At 44.3% G+C, this 12,020-nt stretch overlaps 1 pseudogene; it reads right to left on the reverse strand.

Annotated features, from left to right (window-relative positions):
* Positions 1 to 202: 202 nt before the first annotated feature.
* LOC136574015 (U2 spliceosomal RNA) lies at positions 203 to 407 on the reverse strand (annotated as a pseudogene).
* Between the last annotated feature and the right edge of the window lie 11,613 nt (positions 408 to 12,020).

A 12,020-nucleotide genomic window follows, 5' to 3' on the forward strand; every position in this document is an offset into this window, starting at 1 on the left:
TGTGTGTTGTTTTGCTTCCAGTTGTACCTGTGCTGTGCACACTCTGGCAGACGCAGCTGCTCAGTGGATACAATGTTGCGAGCTCCACGGCAGCAGACGGGCTGAGTGTCAATCAAAGTGCTTGGGTGGTAACAGCAGCAGTCGCCACAGCTGCGCTGCACCTCTTGCTCGTCGTTTCTGTTTTTGAATACTGAAATAAGAAAGGGGGTGCACCGGTCCTGGAGGTACTGCAATACCAGGTCAATGCGTGGAGTGGACAGAGCAAGCTCTTTTTCCAGCTCCCTGTTCTAAAAATCCATTTAATATATGGTCCCCAGATAGGGGACGTATCAGATATTAAACTGATAAGAACAGATTTTTTTACGTTTACATTTATTGAACTTAGTCATAGAAAAACAAGCATAAATAGACATTTCTCAAACCAACATATTCCACAAATGAAAATTCCACATACTAAGAGCTTTGCTTTTCCCTAGGATCTTCTTATCAAGCAAATAATATACATGCAATTCACTTATCGCCATTTTAAGACAGTCTTTCCCACTTATGTAGTCTCTTTTAAACAGCAAGATGTTTCTTACTTTCCATAAGGCGTTCTTGACACAGTTTAAGGTGCACCATAAGACTCTTTCTTTTTCTTTAGTAAGATTTGGTAAAAGTCCGTAAAAAACAACTTCATGGTTCAGAAAATCAAGGCCAGCTAAAAACTTTAAAAATTGGCTGCATTCTCTCCAAACCTCTTGAGCAAAGTGACAGTTCCACATGACATGTAAAGTAGTCTCATCATCACCGCAATGCTGCCTAGGATACGTTGAAGTGTTGCTGAATCTTCTTCGGTGTTGGAAGTCTCTCGTAGGCAGGCACTCATGTACGGTCATCCAAGCAATGTCCTTGTGCTCATTTGTCAGGTACGGTGCATGTACTCTCTTCCAGATAGAAGCGCATCTGTTGTAGGAGAAATTCAATATAGGGGTCATTGTTTCAGCTTTCTTGACCTCTAGAAGCAGCTTTTTAGCATCTTTTAGATTTCCCATCTCAAAGGAATCCAGATTGTACAGTCTTATAATTTTCTCCAGGATGACATATTGCTTTGGGGAAAAAATTAGGACTGGAGCGGTCAAAGAAAAAGACACCCACTTACGCTTTCTAAAAATGTGTCCAGCGGCATATCTCAAAAAATAGGACCAGGTATTCTCCAGGAAGATGGTTCTGAGGCAGAGACTGAAAAATTTAGAGTACAGAAATAACTTGACATTGGGCACATTCTTACCTCCAAGATGGTGAGTTTTATGCATGGTTTGCCTGTTAAGCTTCTCATACTTGGAGCTCCATATAAATTGGAACAGCATTCTCTGCAGTCTTTTCACCGTGATGTCATTGGGAGGGAACACACAACTAAGATACAGCATCATTGGAAGCAAGAGGGCTTTGATGATCAGGATCTTACCTTCCAAGGTGAGTCTTCTGAGTTTCCAGAAGTCAAGCTTCCTCTCCAGTTTCCCTTTTACAGCTCCCCAACTCTGGGTTCCCTCATTCTGCTTGTCAAAGGTTACTCCTAGGATCGTTATTGCATCGGACTGCATTTTGAGGTTTGGGATTGTCACTTCTGACCAGTTCCCGATAGTGAAGCAGCTGCTTTTGTTCAGGTTTAGCTTAGAGGCCGAAGCCTCACAAAAGAACTCTGTCAATCTTATTGCCCTTCTTAGTGCTGCAGGCGAGGTACAAAAGATGGATATGTCATCCATGTAGCCCAGGACTTTCACTTCTCTGCCTTGACCACTGGGGATAGGGACGCCTCTCACGACTTTGTCTTTCCTGAGCATTGACAGCAAGGGCTCTATTGCGCAAATAAACAAAATTGGCGACAGAGGACAGCCTTGTTTTACTCCTGAGTGCAGAAAAATTTCTTTAGTCAGAGAACCATTTATTGAAATTTTACTAAGAGTCTTTGTATAAAACTGCAATTTGCCTAATAAAATCTTCTGGAAAGTGCATTTTTCTTAAAACAGACCATAAAAACTTGTGGGATATACGATCAAAGGCTTTTTGGAAGTCAAGAGATAAAATTGCCAGATTCTGCTGTCTTTCTTGCTGATACCAGATTATGTCCCGGATGGTGTTGAGATGTTCTTGCACTCCTCTTCCAGGGACACCGCATACTTGATCAGCATTTATCACTTTTTTGAAAACTCCTTTAAAACGGTTCACCAGGCTTTTGGACATTATCTTGTAGTCTACATTTAGTAATGTGATGGGCCTCCAGTTTCCCAGATGAGACCTATCCCCCTTCTTAAAAATCATGGAAACAAGTCCGCTCCTCCAAGAAAGAGGTAAAACATCACACTTAAAAGCTTCTTTAAAAACTACAAGTAGGGGGGCGTGGCCAAGCCTGCAAAGTGTGAGGACGCACTGAAACGTGGCTCCGGAGTCATAGAGGCTTTTAAGGCATCTTTTGGCATATTATAGCCAGCAAGTGCTTCCCACGCTAACAGCAAGATCTTACCTGCAGTGTGAGGATCATTCAGAGCGGTTTCCCCACGAAATCGGGACATCGGGAGGCTCGGTGCGCTGAGCCAGCACGGAGTCCGGCAAGGGAGCGGGAGTGAGGAGAGAGAGCGGTGCGCATAGAGAAGCCTCGGAGGAACTGTTTCCCTGCAGCGGAAGATCCCTGGTGAGCGCCTGTCGGCAGCGCCGGCGGAGGTGAGCTGAGGAGAGCCAGGAGAACAGGGGCGGCTCACGTGACACTTCTCCGGCAGTCTGGGAGTCTCGGTGCGCTGAGCGCTGAGCGCGGAGCCGGCACAGAGTCCTGCACGGAAGAGGAGGAGAGGAGAGAGAGCGGGGTGTGCAGAGGAGCCGCTTAGGAACTATTCCCCTATAGCGGAGGATCCCCGATGTACCCCTACCGGCAGCGCTGGTGGAGGGAAGCTGAGGAGAGCCCAGAGAATAGGAGCGGCTCACAGGACGTTTATGCAGACAGCCCCGCGAGCGGGAGCCACGGCAACAGGCAAGAAGGAGAGAAAACAACGTTCTCAAAAGCAGTGAGTACCGGAGACCCTGATAAGCCTTCCCACATACTAGGCATGCTCCCCAGGGCTTAAAGATCGCTCATTTTACTCTGAACGCCAATTCCCTGCCAGCAAACCCGCTTCCCGCCAGAATCTCCCGCCATCCAGCCCCCCTCCCTCTTCCCCCACAGTGCCTGCGGCCATTACAGAGTGCAGTAGGTCTATATTAAAGGAGCTGTCAGCCCAAACGGCACAAGTTTTAGCAAGACAAAATCTCTTTAAAGGGCACTGCCCTAATTTTTTCGGAGCTGGTTTATCCAGCTCCAAAACTCTTTCAATTTTTGAAGTCTTTAGACGCACGCAGGCTAGCACTGCAACCCACAAAACAATTTTTTTTTTTCATCACTAACAAGCAAATAGCCCACAGGCTCGCTGTAAAGAAAAGAAGAGACCCCTCCAAAAGCATAGTTCAAACCTTCTACGGAGCTGTATCACACAGATCTGTGAAAAAATTTTTAGGACGATAGAAATAAGTCTGCCAAAACCGCAAAATTCAATTTTTCCTCTGTCATCTTGAAACACCATCTTCCCATGGGGTGAAACTCGCCTACAAAGATGACAGGCTAAATTCTAACTAGTGTGGAAGAAGTTGCACCTTGACCTGACCCATAACGCCGGGCACAATAATATACGGCTGATTCCCGGGACCTTTCTGACCGTCAAACAAACTCCAACAAACCCCTTACAATCGCATAAAATGGTGAAGGGAAGCAGAGACCGCAGTAGCGATCCACCAAATACACCAAGAGGACAAAAAAATCAAGTTGACATGCAGAAATTTCTAAAAAAGAAAAACTTACAATCTCCAAGCACCTCTGCAAAATCGCTTTCCCCACAAAACACCTCTGACCAAGCAACCCCAGATTCAGAGCTAGACAGCGACATGGAAGAGGAAGAGTGCGACCTCAATACCCAAATATCTAAATCCTTCCTTCAAAAAGCACTTCTGAAAGTCACCCAACCAATAATGTCAGAACTAGCGGATATCAAAACCGAGTTACAACAAATGGGCCACAGAGTGGAGGACCTGGAAGGTTCATGCTCAGCCATCATAGAACATGCAAAAGCCACCACGCAAGTGGTGGGGGTCCACCGCTCATACCTTGACCGAGCGCTTACCTTAATCGAAGATCAAGAAAACCGTAGCAGGCGCTGCAACATCCGGATAAAAGGGCTACCGGAATCCTGGGCAGCAGAATCCTTACGCAAAGTGGCTGAAGAGATTTTTACTGACTTACTGGGCGAAGAGAGGGCCACTCACATCCAAATCGAAAGAATTCACAGAGCAATTAGACCCAAACCAAAAAACGGAGACCCGCCAAGGGATGTTATCTGCGGCCTGCTCTCCTTCACAGACACAAGTGCCATTTTAAATGCCGCAAGAACTCACCAGACATTTAAATATAACGATGCGACACTACTCTTCTTCCAAGACATCGCGCCATCTACTCTGGCAAAAAGGCGGATACTGCGACCGCTTCTAGAAGCTCTGAAATCAAAAGGAATTCAATACTCCTGGCTGTTCCCATTTGGCCTAGCAATCAATGATGCAGGACACAGATTGACGGTCAGAACCCCGGAAGATCTCGAGGTGATTTGGCAACAACTGAAAATAGATCCAATAGATATACCTTCCTGGATGCCGACACAATACGATCTAACTATACCACCGCTTCCGGAGATAGAGCCTTGGAAGTTAACAACAAAGCTCAAATCACCCAGAAGCAAAAAACATGGCGCAAAAACCTCATCTTAGGACACTTTAAGAGTCTTTTCCTCGTTGTTGGAGTGGTGATGGTCCCCCAGAGGAGTGGCGCTGTGGACTAATGAGAGTGAGACCCAGACACGAGACTTTTACTTTCTGAGTAATGAGCGAACTTCTTCACACTGTCTTTTTCAACAGTAACGTTATTGAAAAAGAGACGCTGGCGGGCTCCTCCTCGCAATACTCAAGAATGCACAGGGGACTTCTCGTGCTGTCCTCCCCGTGTACGTCCAGACCAGCATAAGAAGAGGGTATGAGCACCGGATGTTAAAGCAAAATGTTTTGAGTAAATTCTGTGTTGTCAGAGGTATTTAGCCTTTATTGGTCGGGATTGTGCATTGGGGGGTTCGGGCCAGGAGGCTGGGTCCTGGGGCTGGGTGGGGCCCGGGGGCCGTACGGGGGTCGGCCCACCGGGTTCCCTCCCCGCCCGGGGATCACAGTGCGAGAACGGTTTGATCAAGTTGGCTCACCAGCTTACTCTAGTTATAATAAGTTCCTAGGCAGAATGTGTCATATGGGCTACGAAGGATACTGTTGCACTTATTATTGTTCTATGTTAACGTGCCTTTCTTTTTCCTTCTACCTCTCACCTCGTCCACTTTCTGCTGCTCCGACTAGCCTTTCTCCATACCCAGGTTAAGCCAAAAACACCAGGACTTTGCCGGTGGAGGGAGGTGCCCGCCCAGAGGGCGGAGAAAAATTCTCCAGACGGCATAAGCGGAACAGAGAATAACATCCGACCACGCGCCATCAGGGGAGGCCACACATGTGAGTGAACTTACCACACACTGAACTCCAACACCTGCCCTTATTCAAGGGCAATACCGAGATGAGAAAGACACCGACAACAGAGACCCGCAAGGGGAGGTTGTCGGGGTGCTTCTGATCCACACAAAACAAACACAGAACATACAACAGTTGACTGGACATTTACACACCAGTCAAGAACCCAACGTTAATTGCAGACCTTCTGCTAACAGTTTAACCGATTTCCCCTCCACCCTCATTTTCTGCGCAAACCGACACGTATACAGAACCCAGAAATATGTCTGCGAGACATCTTAACAATGCCGATACCCCACAATACAAACAGAAAAAACAACAGAGTTTCTCCACATCCCCCCAAACAGGTAGCACAACATTTACCACCTTCAACGCTAAAGGCTTAAACTCCCCTAACAAAAGACACCATATGATATGGCTATTGAGGAAAAATAAAACCAAAATCGCATTCCTCCAAGAGACCCATTTTAAAAGTAACAAGATTCCAATCCTCCCCAAAAACTATTTCAAACAATGGTTTCACAGCTGCAACCCCTCCTCAGCCTCTAAGGGAGTCACAATTGCAATTCACAAAGATTTCCCATTCCAGTGTGAAAAACAACTAACAGATACAGAGGGACGCTTTATATTCGTTAAAGGCAAAATAAGAGGAGTCCCATACACCCTAGCTAACATCTATGGGCCCAACACGAACCAAACTAAGTGGCTCACGGATACTCTGCATACACTGAGAGCTTTTGCAGAGGGTCAGGTGATTCTGGGCGGGGATCTAAATGTGACATTAAACCCGTTACTAGACACCTCGAGGGGCAAGTCCCAGGTCTCGCAGAGGGCGCGGAATAAAAATTCATTTAGCCTTGCAGGAACTAAATATAACTGACTCCTGGAGATATAGACACCCAGAAGAAAAAGATTTTACATTCTACTCGCACATTCATACCTCACATCAGAGACTCGATTACATTTTTGTGTCAAACAATCTACTAAAAGCAATACACAGTTCTCAAATAGATTGCATAACAATTTCAGACCACGCCCCAATGCACACGAGTTTAAATATATTTTCGAACAACCTAGGGGAATGGAGATGGTCCTTGAACGAGTCGATACTAAGAGAAGAGGAATACAAACAAGAGCTGATAAAAAATCTCTCTGAATTTTTCGAAATTAATTCCAAAGACAACACAAATGCTCCCTTGATATGGGAAACGCACAAGGCTTTCGTGAGAGGCTTATTCATTTCCCTGGGTTCGAAACTGAAGAAACAGAAACAAAAAAAAATAGATGAACTATTAACAAAAATTGCAGTCTTAGAGTAAAAAAGAAAACTAGCACTTGTAGAAAAGGCACAAATCGAACTTAATTCCTTCAGAGATCAATTAAGATCAATCCTTGACAAAAAATTCACTAAATCCTCTATAAATTACAAACAAAAGATCTATGCACACGGAGACAAGGGTGGAAAGCTGATGTCAACCCTCATTAAAAAAGCGAGGGAAAAAACCCATATCAAAGAGATTAAAAAAGCCTCGGGAGGGAAAACTACATCATCTAAAGATATAGCGACAGAATTCCATAACTACTACACAAATCTATACAACATTGAAGGCAAACTCACAAATAGAGCTTGAAAGAAAACACAAGAACATGGAGATATTCCTTAAAAAGCTCACCCTTCCCAAGATTAACTCAGAAGAAGCCACAGATTTACTGACCCCTGTGAGTCAAGAAGAACTGACAGAAGTAATAAATAGCTTCCCTAACGGCAAGAGCCCGGGCCCTGATGGCCTCACTACAGGCTACTATAAAACACTACTACAAAGTCTGGAACCCCATCTTAGAACTACGTTAAACGCTATTATGAACGGAGCCACATTCCCCACACAAACGCAGGAGGCCCACATCGCCTTAATACATAAAGAAGGCAAAGACCCAACCCTATGTAACAACTACCGCCCAATCTCTCTACTGAACGTAGATATAAAAATCTGGGCAAAAATAATTGCTAATCGCCTGAGCAGCATTATACCCAAACTAGTTTCTGATGAACAGTCAGGGTTCGTTAAAGGTAGAGAGGGAAAGGACAACGCCGCCATACTCCTACATTCGATACAATATGCTAAGAAAAAGAACATCCCCCTAATTTTCCTGGGGATCGATGCTGAAAAAGCATTCGATAGAGTTAATTGGTCATTCATGAGAGCGACTCTAGACAAATTTAATTTCCCTAGCCAACTAACCGACGCTATCTTCTCCCTCTACGCAAAACCCTACACCAGAATAAAAATTAATGATATCTTATCCCAACCATCTATATATATAAAATTGAATGTATGTCTGTCTGCGTGCGTGCGTGCGTGCGTGCGTGTCTGCGTGCGTGTCTGTTTGTCCTTTATGCGCTACTACACCATTCATCCGATCGCCATGAAACTTTGGGAAGTTGTTAAGTACACTCCTGGGAAGATTATAGGCATAGTACAAATATCCTACGATAAATGGCGCGCGAGCGTCGTCGAAAGTTACGCCCCCCCCCCCCACGTAGATCGAGTAAGTAAGCCACCTGCTATTGTGATGTCATCACTGATGTCATCAACATCGGACGCCCTTGAACATGCCCCAACATGTTCTATAAAGCTGCATTGTGATGTCATTAAGGCTGTATTATGACACGTACAGCTTGGAACCACTAGAGCACGCCAGCCAATTACCATTGGAGTTGGAAGTGGGTAAACAAGTACTAGGATATCTTCCTAAGAAGCCACAGCAGCCGGATAAATTGTATGTTCCACCCAACGGCTATTTTATTCAGCCCGCAAGGGGGAAGCAGCGGCCTACAAAATCTAATTCTCTCATTTCCTGATGTCATAGATAGATAGATAGATAGATAGATAGATAGATAGATAGATAGATAGACTGTATGCAATAACCCTGATAGATAGATAGATAGATAGATAGATAGACTGTATGCAATAACCCTGATAGATAGATAGATAGATAGATAGATAGATAGATAGACAGACTGTATGCAATAACCCAGATAGATAGATAGATAGATAGATAGATAGATAGATAGATAGATAGATAGATAGACTGTATGCAATGACACGTACAGCTTGAAACCATAAATACTAGAGCACGCCAGCCATTTACAGTCAGTCTCCATTGGAGTTGGAAGTGGGCAAACATGTACTAGGCTATCTTCCCAAGAAGCCACAGCAGCCGGATAAATTGGATGTTCCACACAACGGCTATTTTATTCAGCCTGCAAGGGGGAAGCAGCGGCCTACAAAACCTCAGTGGTCGCTGCTGCCGTCATCTAGATATATAAAAACGAATGTATGTATGTCTGTCTGTCTTCGCAGCAACGCGCGACGGGTACGCTAGTTTAATATAACAAACGGCACGCGCCAAGGATGCCCACTTTCTCCCACATTATTCATCCTTACACTGGAAATTCTCCTTCAGGCGGTTAGACAATCCCCAGAAATTCGAGGCCTGGAGGTTGGAGGAGATTGTATACAATCTGCTGCATTTGCAGATGATGTGTTATTCCTGATCACAAATCCGGCACAGGGACTCAATAGCTTAAATCTCTTGCTAGATGAATATGGCAGCTTCTCCAACCTAAAAGTGAATACAAATAAATCGGTAATACTTAATATTTCGCTGCCCCCCCACAGGGCAGAAGAAGTGAAGAGATCATCACCATATATATGGGCAGCTCATTCATTAGACTATTTAGGTATCAAAATTTCAAATAACCTGTCCAAACTTTATGAGATCAATTTGGGACCGTTAATTACAGAAATCTCATCACTTCTCACCGCATATAACTTTCCCATAATTTCTTGGTTTGGGAGGAAAAACCTCATTAAAACATACATTCTACCTAAAATTCTATACAAATTACAAATGCTACCAATAATTACAGAAATCTCATCACTTCTCACCGCATATAACTTTCCCATAATTTCTTGGTTTGGGAGGAAAAACCTCATTAAAACATACATTCTACCTAAAATTCTATACAAATTACAAATGCTACCAATACACATACCCAAATGCTTTTTCAAGGAAATCAACTCACAATTTTCGCGTTTCTTCTGGAAATACAAACGTCCGCGACTAGCATACTCGTTAATGTCTAGAAGAAGACAACACGGAGGTGTGGGCCTCCCTAATATAATGGAATACTACAAGGCAATAAACCTTAATAGATGGCTGGGTATGGTGGCCCCGACCAAAAGTCAAAAGTTAAGGAAAATCGCACAACAAACTTATGGTAATAACCTGATAAGAGATCTGTGGCTTCCCTGCCCAAAAAAATACAGAGCCAAAGAATTTAGCATCCTGCTGAGAGGTATCTGCGAGACCTGGGACTCCCTATCCCACAGATTGGCCCCCCTGCCATCACCATACACACCTTTAAGCCTGCTCCCCAACACCCTCAAAAATCCTAAGACTGGGATTCCAGAGAACCTCTGGAACATTTTTGAAGGAAATACAATTCAGGATTTTCAAAACATTATGCACGAGGAACCCACCACTATTATTAACTCCCTAGGCATACAAAAGAAACTACAAAATCTCCATATTGCGCATATTGCGAACACAATAGCTACATTTAAAAAAGATTACCCCTCCACAAGACCAACTACGGAATTTGAAAGGTTAATAAAATCACAGAATACAGAACTCAGGAAAATTTCCTCGTCTGTCAAAAACTTCACAACACCTCATACATTAAGTAGACCATCTTATATCTCCTCGTGGGAGAAGGAGCTGGACATCAAGTTATCGGAAATAGAAATTAAAACGATATTTAAAGCATCTTATGGCGCTTCCCCTTGTGTGCGCCTCCAAGAAAACAACTACAAACTATTGTCCAGATGGTATAAAACCCCCGAGTGGTTGTATAACTACAAACTTGCAGATTCAAACAGGTGCTGGAGATGCCAGGAGGAGGTGGGATCTTACTTACACATCTGGTGGAATTGCAAAATAATTAAACCCTTTTGGTCAGCGATTGAAAGCGAAATGCATAGAATTTTGGGAAAAGCAATTGACTTGACTCCAGACACGATAATTTTAAATAGACCAAACAAGTCATTCAATCCCCTAAAGGACAAACTAGCCGCTTTTATGGTGGCGGCAGCTAAAGCGTTAATACCCCTCCACTGGAAAAGCCCTGCACCCCCCCCTATTACGATGTGGAAAACAAAGATCAACCAGATATACCAGTTTGAGGAGATCCTTAGTTGGACAAACTCGACATATCCAACATTTTTGACAATATGGTCGCCGTGGGTAGACTCTTGCTCTAGTACCACAACACAAGGCGGATTCCCCGCAGCGGACCCCTCTTGATTTGAGGGGGGTAACTCCACCGGAGCCTCCATAATAGTCTCCCTAGTTGATTTAACCTGAGAGGAGTCCGGATTGCACTGAAATAGAGTCAAAGCCTAGTAGCGAACAAGTAAAGATACTAGCTGGAAATAATCCACCTCACACAACAAACTCAATCCTCCAAAGCCATACACTAGAACAATCTTCTCACACCAGCTCTGAGCTATAGCACCTCACAAGACTTGAGACAGGACGGACCTACCCCCTTCCGCTTGTAAGACCACAGAGTTTCAGGGTGCCTAGAGAGCTGCCAATTGGGAGATGTCGGGAGGACGTCGCTGGGGCGCTCGCGTCCCTGCACCCCCCCGGTGGGGACGTGACCGTCCGCACACATGCGACTAATCCTGAGATTTGCCTCAGGGACTTAGAGATATGGGGAAATAACATCATTATCCGCATTTGGATTAAAGTAGGGGTCGCGTGGAAGACAACAGTTTACGCACCACGCCCACCCAAGTGGCGTTAACCGCAGAACTAAAGTTTGTAGTCTGAATACAGAGACTTGTGACCACCCCCCCCCCCCTCCCCGCCCCCCCCCCCCCCCACCCTTGCCTTTAAGCCTTACTCTTCTGATAAGTTGTAGAGATTTGATTAGTTTAGGTACTTGGATGTGATGATTTATGCCCACTCTGGCCAGATAAATAAAGCCTATGTGCCAGTGTCTGACCGGGATGGGCAGTTCAGATACAAGTCAGTTTGATAAGAACATAATGTTATGATGGTAACATACGCATATAATTCTGTAAGAAACTCTATGTTACTGAAGTTTAGACAAACAGCTGGTACTTATGTAAAGTTGAATACCATGTATGATAAACTCTTTCAATAAAAAGTGAATTAATAAAAAAAAAAAAAACTACAAGTAGATCCACACTTAAAATGTCCCAAAACGTTCTGTAAAACTCCACACGGAGGCCATCACCTCCAGGAGTTTTGCCATAGGAGAGGCTTTTGGTAGCAGCATCTAGTTCTTGTAAAGTGATATCAGTACATAGCAGCTC

The sequence above is a fragment of the Eleutherodactylus coqui genome, chromosome 7 (genome assembly GCF_035609145.1).
Source record: "Eleutherodactylus coqui strain aEleCoq1 chromosome 7, aEleCoq1.hap1, whole genome shotgun sequence".
NCBI classification, from domain to species: Eukaryota; Metazoa; Chordata; class Amphibia; order Anura; family Eleutherodactylidae; genus Eleutherodactylus; species Eleutherodactylus coqui.